Raw genomic sequence first — 12,189 nt, forward strand, 5'->3', positions numbered from 1 at the left:
TAATTTTTTTAAAATTTAAATTTAAATTTAAATTTAAATTATTATTATTATTCTTTATTTATTTTTGTGTAATGAGAGTGGGTTGCTTATGTCATTTGATTTTTAGTATCAAATTTGTATTTTGGACCAATAAAAAAGGAAAAAGAAAAAGAAACGCCTTCTATTTTATTGGTGTTTTTTTCCTTTTCTTTTTTCGTTTAATTATTATGAAAAGTTATTCTGAACTTATTATAAGCGTGAATGTTTTATGAATAATAATATATAGAAAATAGCTTTGTAATTTGTTTTAAAAAATTTTAAGCTTTTAGATGTTTCAATTTCAATAATACTATTAAACTTTAAAAAAATTAAAAAAATATTTTATCGTTAATTTGAATGAAAATGGTCAATACTTTGTTTCAAAATTATTACTAAACAATCAAAAGTTTTATTATTGTCATTAAACTTTGAAAAACAAGGTTCGAAAAGACTTTTATATACATAACTAACTTATTAAACTTCTAACCTAATATTCAGCCAAACATTATATTTAAGTCCGAATTAGATTCTTGATTTCATTATTCTCATTTTTTCTTGTTATAGCTTATACACCTTGATTGAAGGGATAGTTTTAGAGATTGAAAAATGAAAGAAGGAAAATAAGAGAGTATTAACAAAAGAAAAGAAGAAAAAATAGGAAAGTGTTAGGTCAAAAAATGAAGCTGACTAGAGAGATAAGATAAACGGTTTCAATCTATATACTAACAGTAAGTACATTTTTTTACTTTTTTTTTTTTAGGTTGAGAGTATTAATGCGATGTTTGAAAGTTCATAGGTATTTTAGCATTTGAGGTATTAACTGTTTTCATCCATATACTAACGGTAACTGCTAAGGTATTTTAAACCTCTTCTTTTTTTAGGTCCAAGGGTATCGATCAAACTTTTAAAATTTTATGAGCATTTTTTTAAACAAAATATTGATTTTTTTTTTCAAAACTAATAGTAAGGATTTTTTTTTTTTTTTTTTTTGAAAGTTTGGTTTTATTGAAGGTATTGAAAATTGGAAGTTCAATAATATTTTTTTAAGACTGTTTTCAAATGTAGGAAAATAAACTAAAATATTTACAAATATAGCAAAATTTTACTATCCATTTGAGATAAACTGTGATAAATTACTGTGTTTATCTGTGTCATGATAGATACTGATAGTCTCTATTCGGTCTATCACAAATAAACTATGATATTTTTCTATTATTTGTAAATATTTTCAACGATTTTATCATTTAAAATGATTTCTCTTTTTTTAATAGAAAAAAAAAATAAGAAAGCAAGCTTCCACCAATGACCAAACTTCTTCTTTTACAAGGAAATGAAAGTGGAAGGGCCTCAAACAGGGCCAGTGGAATTCTCTAGTTTATACTACTTCTGCTTTATATTATATTATATTATATATATATATTGACACTTTTTTTTCCTCATAAATTGAACGTAAACCATCCAATGAGACTAACAATATAAAAACATAGCATCTGATAGGATACTCTAATAGTATAAAAGTCTTTTTTTCCAAAAAGAAATTAATCAACTCTAATATTTAATGTTAAGTAACTTTTTATCTTACATGCAAACGATACTCTTCATTAAAATATAATTAATTAAAATATTAATGATCACGTGACTAGTATAATATCAATCATAAACACATGCGGCCTAGAATATGGGAAATAGATCAATGACCAAAGTAAAATAAGGGAATAAAATGTTCATCTCCATTGATTTTAGTTTTGTTAGATTGATTTCTTTATATAAATTAATAGCAAAATCAACGCATTATCGAAATAAAATATATTATCAATTAGTTTGTTACAACTTATTACGTTGACTACTGATCGTAGCATGAAAACTTTGTTATTATCTAGTCACTCTGATGTCAATTGGGTTGATGATTCCAATGATCAACGTTCCTCACAAGTTATTGCTTCTATGTAAGTAATTCTCTCATCTTTCCGGTGTGGTAAAATACAAACGGTTGTTTTCGTTCTAGCACATAATCTGAATATTGTGTCCACACTGATACTACTTTTGAGCTAAAATAGTTTCGTTGGCGCTTCTTACTAATATGAGTGTTCCTCAACAATTTACTACCTTAATTTATCATGATAATTGCAGTATTATCTAGATTGCTCATAATGATGTTTTCCATAAACATAACAAACAAATTGAAAGTGATTGTTACCTTGTTCATCATTATCTCCAAAGAATGCAACATTATTCTCTTACAATCTATCTTTACTACAGAAGCAACCAATTGACATATTCACAAAAATATTATCACATAGTCGCTTCATTCAGATGCTTTAGAAACTCAAGATAATTTTCATATAGGACATTTTTAAATATAAAAAAATATTTACACTTTATAGTAAAAAGTTCCAAAAATTACAAAGTACGTTTGGAACTTTATGCTATAAAGTGTAAATATTTTTTAGATTTTTCTATATTACCTCCTTGAGCTTTGACTTTTGAGGAAGAGTATTACCATATATATAGTTGCCAATATAGAGCTACAAAATTTAGATTTTCCATATTTAAACCTTCCTTGGTATGCTTCTATAGTCTTAGTATATATGTATGTATATTGTAAAGACACATTCAATAACAATTATTCAATAAAGAATGTACGTTAACACTCTACTTTGTACCATATGTATACGTTGTATCAATCTCTTCAAATGTCTATATTGTTCTTCAATTATTGAGCTCATGTCCCATATTTTTTTGGTTGTTGTTGATTGTTTTATTCATCTATCATATGATTTTTTTATGTTGTAGAAATCATGTGAGTTGATAATTCAGACCTATTTACCATGGCACCATTCAAACTTTATTATTGGATTCTTCTCATTGTTTTGTTTCCATTACAATGATACTACCCATCTCTAATAGATACCATTGACTAGTTTTCTTAAGTTTAAACTTTATTTATTGAATTATGTGACTTGAAACTATATTATTCACATTAACATGCTAAGACACATACTCAAAGTTGCATATAAGATTCATTTCTTGAAATTAAGACAAAGATAAAAGACAAAAATAGTTACTTTTTGTATGATGAAATTGCTTTAATGATAACTTACGGAACATGATACTTGATGAATTAGAAGAACTTTAGAGAAGAAAATTATAAACTAACTAAAAGAGAAAAAAATTTCAATGCTTAGTGTATCATACATGTTAAATCTATCATCAACGAAATTTACTACTTATCAAAATTGTTATAAAACTTATATATAGATATACAAAATCGTAACTTTTCAAACAATTGAAAAAAAATTGTTCGATAATTTCTTTTTCTTTTGAGTTTAATTACAAATTTCATGAAGGAATTTGAATATTTAATCTCTTAATCGAACAAATGTACTTCAATAAATTGAGCTAGTTCTAGTTGGCTCGGATTTGAGCATAAATGTTTGGCTGAAAAAAGAAAAAAGGGCTTAGGTGGTCCAAAGTTTTTATGGAAATAGACGGGTGGGTAAGATGAGGGTAAGGCAATATGAAGGCAACTCATTGACACGACACTGGGCTCCACGTGGAAAGTGTTAGAGAGAAAATGAATTCACCTTTTAAGATGAAAAACCTAATAATACACATAACCAGACAAAACAATCAATCAAAACTCAATGACGTGGCATAACAAGACTGGTTGGTAGAAGTGCACCCCGGAGTAATGGGTGTTTTGTGAAAAACCCCATAATAAAACCCGACACTTTCCACTTCATCGTCACATTACTGAAACGACACGTCGTCCACACTCTTCTGTTTACTTTCTTTTTTCCGTCTTTTCCTTTTCCGCACGGGTTTGGGAAGCTGACGACGAAGGGATGACGTGGACCAATAAGGGGATTCCACCTCATCGGTGATTGGCGATGGTGGGGTCTATCTGAGGAAATGGGGTACGTGGCCGATGCCGCCGCGTACGGCGTCTGTCTGCCACGCCCTTAATAATTGATGAGTAGATTGAAAATTTTGCTATAATTTTGCCTCTTCCCTTTTTATATAGTTAAGTTATCAAATAATTAAAATGATGATGTGATGGAGTATTTTCGTACATTCTATTGTACAATTTTCTTTCAAGATCTAATTATCACGATATTTTATGTTTGGACAAATATGAGTAGAATTAGGAAATTTTAGGATGGAAGGCATATTTGTAATAGTTTTAACTCATTATAATTTATAAGGTAAAAGATTTTTTAAAAAAAATGTCGTATTCAAAGGTCACTAAAATTTCTCTTTTTTTAAAAAAAAAAAATATATAATTCAAGTTACATAAAGTTTTGTATTATTGATATCAATATCGAGATCATAAATTTAATTCTCCAATCTCACACACTATCAAAATAAATACATAAAATAAGAAAAAATATTAATTTATGACCTTGAATTTTAAGATTTATTTCAATTCAACTCTACTTTTGTAAGTCTATAAATTGAAATCCAACACTTATAAAAATTTGAGGTTTTAATTTATATAAAATTTAAAATTTAGAGATATGAAATGATATTTTTTAAATAAAGAATTAGGTCTCTTTTGGTAACTATTTAGTTTTTTTAAAAAAAAAAATTAAGTCTATTTTATCCACATTTCTTACAATAATTTACATCTTTCTTAAATAACCCCTTGGTCCATTTTCAAATTTTCGTCCGCTAGAAAGTTCGCAAACAAAAATTGGGTTTCAGGCACCTCGCTGGACCCGATAGCTATTTGGGACACCAAATGAGCTCCATTCCCAAAGTTGATTTTTTAGCGAAATTTCAAAAATAAAAACAACCTTTTTAGTTCTCAAAATTTGCTTGACTTATTAAACCATTAGTGAAAAGTAGATAATAGATGAAGAAATTTGGAGGTGGAAGTAATGTCCATAGACTTAATTTTCAAAAACAAAATAATTACCAAACGAGACCTTAATTATTTATTAGTTTAAAAATATGGAACTTTTTTCATAGACTAATCGAAACGTCTAATGAATCAATCAAGAATTTTTTGTCTAGACAATGAATAAATCAAGTTTGTGGGCTAGCTAGATCTCTTTTGATAGTAATTTTCATGGTTCCATGTTGGGAATTGGAGAAGGTTAAATATGTCAATGTCAATGGTTAAGGTACTTAACCTTTCTTAATATTGAAATTTCAATCTCCCCCATCACATTTTGTTTAATTAAAAAGAACTAAATATGTTAAATGTTTCATAATATTTTATATCATTTTAATTGTGCTCTCTCTCTCTTTTAAAATCACTTTTAACTTGATGTAGTAAAAATACTCCATTAATAAGACATTTAGGTAAAAAAAAGTTTGTAAAATATTTGAATATATGGACGTGTAAGCTTAAAGAAATAGGTTTTATTAATACATACTTTTATACCTAAACATGTTAAAAATGTAACGGTGGATCTAACGTATCTAATTTTTTTTACCAACGACATTGAGAGTTTAAGCTAAAATAAGTATATATCAATTAATATATGAATATGTTAACAATAGGTTTGGATTCCTCAATCATCTATTGTACTAAAAGGCTTTTAAAAAAAAAAAAAAACAGAGAGAATTTAAAATATTAAAGAACTAAAGTTGGAATTAACTTTAAATATCAAAAACTAATTAATTGTTAACAAGTTTCTTTTTTAGAAAATATTTTTTGATCTTATGTTTTGGATTTAGTTTTCATTTAGTCTTATATTTTTATTCAAAAGATTTTTTTTATTGATTTCAAAGTTTTAAAATGTTATACTTTTATCATTGAATTTTGAGTTTAGTTTTCAATTATTCTATGAATTACACTTTTATATGTGAGTTTTTTACTAATATATTTATTTTAGTCTTTGTGTTAACATTCCATTAATTTATTTACAATAATTATGATTATAAATTTAATGATTAAATTAAATAGTGATTTAAATTGATAATTAGTGTAAATCAACATAAAGAATCAAAAGTGAGTTTCAATAAAAACTTTGGAAAAAATTATAAAATCTTAAAACCCAAAACCAAATAAAACTTAAAATTTAAATATAAAAGTATAACATTTTGAAACATATTGAAATTAATGAATTAAAGATAATTATTTCGTAAGCTTTTTCAAGACTTGAGAAACTACTTGTTATATTAAAATATGTATAATTTAACTAGTATAAAATATACTATCAGTATCGAAGATAAAAGTTATATTATCCCTCTCATATTGTCATTAAAATAAATAAATAAATAGACAAAGAAAAAGAGAGTGGTTTTTTTTTTTTAAAAAAAAAAATAATAATGAAAATAGATGAAAGGGGTGTTTGACATGTGGGTTGGAAATGTATTACTGAGTAAAGGATTTTATTATATAAGTTTTATTTTTCCAAAAAAATAATTTAATCTAAACTTTTATTCAATATAAATTATTATCTTATGTAAATAATGAATATTTTAGCTGAAAGTTAGGCTAAAACCTAAGCCACTTACGTCAGCTCTTACGCAACTTGGTTCCTGCGTGGTGCATTTGTTCTCCTCCTAAGCTTTTTCAATTTCTTAAATATATATATTTTTTTAAAAAAATTTATTTTATCCCAAATGATTTAGAATTAGTCTTTCAATTTTAAAATATTACATATTTACCATTAAATTTTAAATTTAATTTTAATTTGGTTATTAGATTTCAAAATGTTACATCTTTACACTTAAGTTTTGAGTTGTTTCTATGTTGCTCGTAAATTTCAAAATTTTATACATTTACCGGTAAAGAATAAATTTTTATTAATCAAATATGCACAATTTTTTTTTTTTTAAGGAAAATCCTTATAAAAAGAAACTTTTCAACCATATTTATATTTTATATTTAAATAGACATTTTTTTTAACCACGGCTTGATATAAGTTCTTTTTTTTTTTTTTTCTAATGAGATTTTAGAGAGTTAACACATTATATTTCATGCTCATGCTACTAAACGCTTGAAAAAAGAATCCTTCAACTATACCCTGTGATAAAAATATATATATATATAAAAAAAGGAAAAGGAAAAGGCAAACAATTAAAAAATAAATCGGTGATATGACTATATTCTAAAATTTTCCGAATATCCTAATACACTAACAAAAAGAACCTAAAAAAAAAAAAAATCTTATTAATCAAATTACATGTAACGATTATGGATTGACCTAATAATAAATAGAAGATACAATTTTGATAAAGCATTAAGAATTTATGGATTTAATCTATTATAGTCACTAATCTAAGATTTAATATTCTACAAGTTTAATCTATAAGATTAGTCGAGATGCGTGTAAACTAGTTCAGGCACTCATAAATATAGAAAAAAAATAATCAAATTATATATTTTTTGAGATTCTTTCACGATAAATACACAATTTTTTTTCGATTTCTTTCTAAAAAAAATGGGTTCTCATTGATCAAACATGCACATTTTCTTCAATGACAGTATCCCATTGTGAAACCAACTCACATTTTTAAACACATGCTATGAATAATTTTGTTCAATTTTTTTGGGGGGTTTTAGAATTGCAAGTGTCATATTTCAAGTTTATGGTTATAAAGTTTTAGGGCTTTATGTTATTAAAAAAAAAAAATCTTCCAACTCCCAAGCATACGCTGAGGAAAAAATTTTCAAAAATGACCGAGATTGTCATCTTTTGGGAAAAAATCTCAAAATTATATTATTAATAATATTTTTAATAAATGATTAGGTGCAACCTATATACTTCCCTCTTTATCATAATGATAATAATGATAATAATAATAATAATAATAATAATAATTTTTTTTTTTTTGAAAAATAAAAATAGCATATGAAAGTATTTTATTGGACTATACTTAGATGTATCAAGATAAGTGCATCTAAGAGAGCATCCAAAATTTTCCTCTAAAAAGACAGATTACTCAAACGTGAAACCAAACTCACCTTTTTCTTATTAGGGATGTTTTCTTTTTCAAATTAAACTTTATTTTGACTTTGAATAAAGGCTAAATTATACGAAAAACCCCTAAATTTTATATTTTGTATATAAAATACCTTTGAACTTTCAAAAGTTTCAAAAATATCTATAAACTTCCAAATGAGTTTTTAAAAAAATACCTTTAGCGTTAGTTTTGGATTAAAACCATTAGTTTTTTTCTATAAAAAAAATACCCTTGAATTTTCAAAAAAATTTATAAAAAAATACCCTTAAACTAACAAAAAAAAATAGTTAAAAAATACATGTACGGTTATATGAATCCAAACCGTTAATACCATTTTACTTCTCTATTTCTCATCTTTTTTTCTTTTCCTTCTTCAATGCACTCTTACTCCTTTTTTGTTAAGTGTTTGACATTCGTTTACCTAAAATAGATAAATAGAACTACACACTTCAAGGTATAAGAACTATAATAAAAAGAAAGAGTATAAATGAAGATTATATGATTTAATGTTTTAAAAAGTTGTACATTAGTAGTTAAGTGTGTGTTAATAATCAATTATATTTTATCGACTATTTATCGTTTTGGTGCATTTTAAGGGAAATTTTTTATTTTGAAATTTTGTGAGATTGATTTTATGGTGTAACTTAAAACTTTGGTTTTTATTTTGGTTATTGAGATAATTTTTTAAACAAAACTTCAACGGTTTCTATCCAAAACTAACGGTAATGGTATTTTTGAACTATTTTTTAAAGTTTAAAAGTATTTTTGAAACATTTGAAATTTTAAGAATATTTTTGTCACAAAGTACAAAGTTCATGGATATTTTTTATAATTTAACTTCGAAAAAATTGATTCATTGATTTTTTAATTCTCTTCTCTTAGTTTCATTTATTGAATTGAAAATTAAATTGGCAATTTATTTTGTTATTGACTCTAGTTGAATGTCTAAGAAAGTTGAATTGTTAGACGTGCCAACTCTCTAATTTAGGTACATTTAGTTTTATTGGTGGAATAATATCATTAAAAAAAGGAAAAAAATAAACTAAATCGATTGGGAGAAAATTAAACGACTACTTTAAAAGAACACCTAATTAAAAAACAAATTGATGAATAATTACACTTAGATTTCAAGGAATCTATAATTCCTTAAAAAACAAAGTAGAGAGAAGAAGAAAAATAAATAAATAAATAAAGTAAAAGTTCTCTTCAAAGGGAAAAAAAATGTAAAAGTTGGAAAGCGACATGTCGTTTTTGAGGGCGAGAGATTTCTTTTTCATGCGACTTGGCGAAAAGAAATCGAAGAGGGGACTCTTCAATTTGAAGAAGGGTTAAATGCAAGTTAATTCTCCATAAATAAATAAAATAAAATAAAAAATAATTTACATGTGGTACGTAGGATTTTTCTTTAAAAAAAATAATTCGAAAAAAAGTACTTTTTGGAATCTAAATAATTTGAGAAAAAAAATTAGATTCTAAATTTTAAAATGTCATACTTTTAATCCAAAATTTTGAATTTGATTTCAATTTAATCTCAAGATTAATAAATGTTTCAAAATCATCCTTGTAGTTCGAGTTTTATTTCAATTTAGTTCATAGATTTTAAGATTTATACTTAACCTCAATTTTTCACTAAATACTCGCTTATAATATTATGTGTCAATGTTTATTGCTTTGTTTAAATGAACTAAAATAATTATAATTAATTAAGTTTCAATCTATCACTATTATTAGTTTAAAATTTTACTTCATAATTATGTTAAATTAATTAATAGACATTACTGTCAAAGACTGTAAATTTGCATTTAGTAAAAGATTAAGTTTAAAAAATATAGACCATAAAACTTAGGGACCAATATTGAAATAAAATTCAAATATAAAAGATAAAAGTGTAATATTTTTTAGACCTATAAACTAAATTGAAACCGAACTCAAACTCAAGTAGGGAAGATGTTACATTTTGAAATTCAAAAGTTAAATGGAAATTAGACTCTGGACCACAAACTTATTTTTCATTAAATATTTTGTTTTTTTTTTGGCAAAAAAAGTATAGTTATTTAATTACTTTTCATATTTTACAACATCGACACTTGTGTTTCTATATTATCTGATGACTCATATAAGTTAGCAAGTTGTTTAAATATCTAATTTTTTACTAAAAAAGTTTGCTTTGTAGTTTGTTTTATTTATTTATTTACTTGGATCTCCTTTATTTCTCCATCGTTAAGATTTTGGGGGTGAATCTCTATCTCTCACCAAAAAAAAAAAAAAAAAAAAAAAAGTTTATTATATTATTTTTTTTCTATTATCTAAAAACAGTGTTTTAATTTGTTTTTACATATTAGGCTAAATATAAGTTAGGTTGTTGAGATTTTTTTTTTTTTTTTTTTTTTTTTTTTTTTTTTTTGAATATTGAGTTTTTCTATTTAGTTATCTTGGATCATCAACTTTTGCATATTATATTTTAGTTTTCGAGCTCTACATAAAATTATATCTTTTTAGACACATAAAATTGTATTTTAAATCTATATTAATATAAACATAATTTAATAGGCTTAGGGTCAATAACTCATTCCACATCTCAACAATATTGGGAAATTGGGAAATGAAAAAGCGATAGGATGAATCGTCACTCGATATGCGGAAGTTAAACGGAAAACATTGACAACTCCTGAAACAACAAAATACTAATAGCAAGTAAATAAGTAGAGACACATAGAAGCTAGTAACCTAGTTTGATGATGAACCACCTACATTTAGGGGGTAGTGTGCTCAGGAAAGATAATCCACTAATATTAAAGAGTTAAGCAGTTTACAACGCAGTACTTATCTGTAATACACGACCACTACAGTGACTTACGTAGAGCTCACCCACTAAACACCTAGGCTCCCCTAGATGTGAAACTCCCTCTCAAGTGAACTTAAGCTCCCATAAGTTTAACAATATTAGTGTTCATCACCTTAGCTTCTGACGATGAATGAGACTCCTTCACAATAATATCTTTCCTCAAGTCAGCGAACTCCCTTCACTGATGAATTTTAGGATCCCTCTAAAATGGAGAACTTCGTCTCTGAAGCTGAATCTTAAGCTCCCCCTAAGACTGAGAATCCCTTCTCTGGCAGAAATGGCTTAGGCTTCCTTTAAGACCATGATTTACTTCAACGGATGAAGAACTTGCATAGCAGAATGGTGAGCAACAAACAAGAACACAATGATGCACACAAATAGTTATAGAGCAGAAAGCGTCTTGCTTGATTGACAAAAGCGAAAACCCTAAATGATCAGCATAATTCTCCTTTAATAATTGAATCCAAGAAAAGAAACAAATTCCCACTTGGAAAAGAAAGGTCGCGCTTCGATAAAGAAAAATACTGAACAAAATATTACACCTGGATATTTCCAGATAAGGAAAATATTATGCAGAAAGATATTTTGATATCACAAACAGATGTTAAGACTTTATTTGAGACATCTACAGAAACTACTGCCTTAGAAAAAATATAAAGCCAACGAAATAGATTCCAACAAACTCCACGTTTGGTTTATATTTTTATTTTTTTTTATAGACAGAACAAAAGAGAGCAACCAAATATCAACAAGAAATGGATCTCTGAAATAAAGGCTTGACAAAAAGTATAATATCATCGATAACAACACAAAAGAAACCCCAAACAACAAGGGCTTTAAGAGCAAATCAAATCATAAACCATAAGTCATGAGCAACACCAACCCAAACACAAGATCAGATGTAGCAAAGTATCAAACAGAAAAACCAGAAGCAAAACCAAACACAACAACCACAACCAAACACTCCCCCTTTTTTGGCTATAAAAAAAAAATCAATTGTTTGGTTGAGAAGCAGACGATTCTCCATCTCTGGATAAGAAAGACCGGATAATCTATAGAAATTCATCAATCTCAATCTTTCTCTCCTGAAGTCTGTGCATTACGGGCTCAAGTTCATGAGATTCATTTGAGAGCAAGTGAAAGATATAACCACAAAAAAAAGACTCAATTAAAGCTCTATTGGGACCATAAAGATGATAAGTCGTGGTGGTAATGTCTAGGTTAGAAGCACAGTGTCCTTGCAGAAGCTTCGAGTTGATGGAGAAGAGACATAAAGAAGCCCCAATAGGTTCTGTGGGGGATAAAAGATCAGATTTCTAAGATAGCAGAATACCACAGATAAGGTGAGGAAAGCAAATAGGCAACTTAAGATCCGTGGACCCAATGTGCCTTTTAATTTGGTTCAA

Source organism: Benincasa hispida, chromosome 4 (genome assembly GCF_009727055.1).
Source record: "Benincasa hispida cultivar B227 chromosome 4, ASM972705v1, whole genome shotgun sequence".
Taxonomy (NCBI): domain Eukaryota; kingdom Viridiplantae; phylum Streptophyta; class Magnoliopsida; order Cucurbitales; family Cucurbitaceae; genus Benincasa; species Benincasa hispida.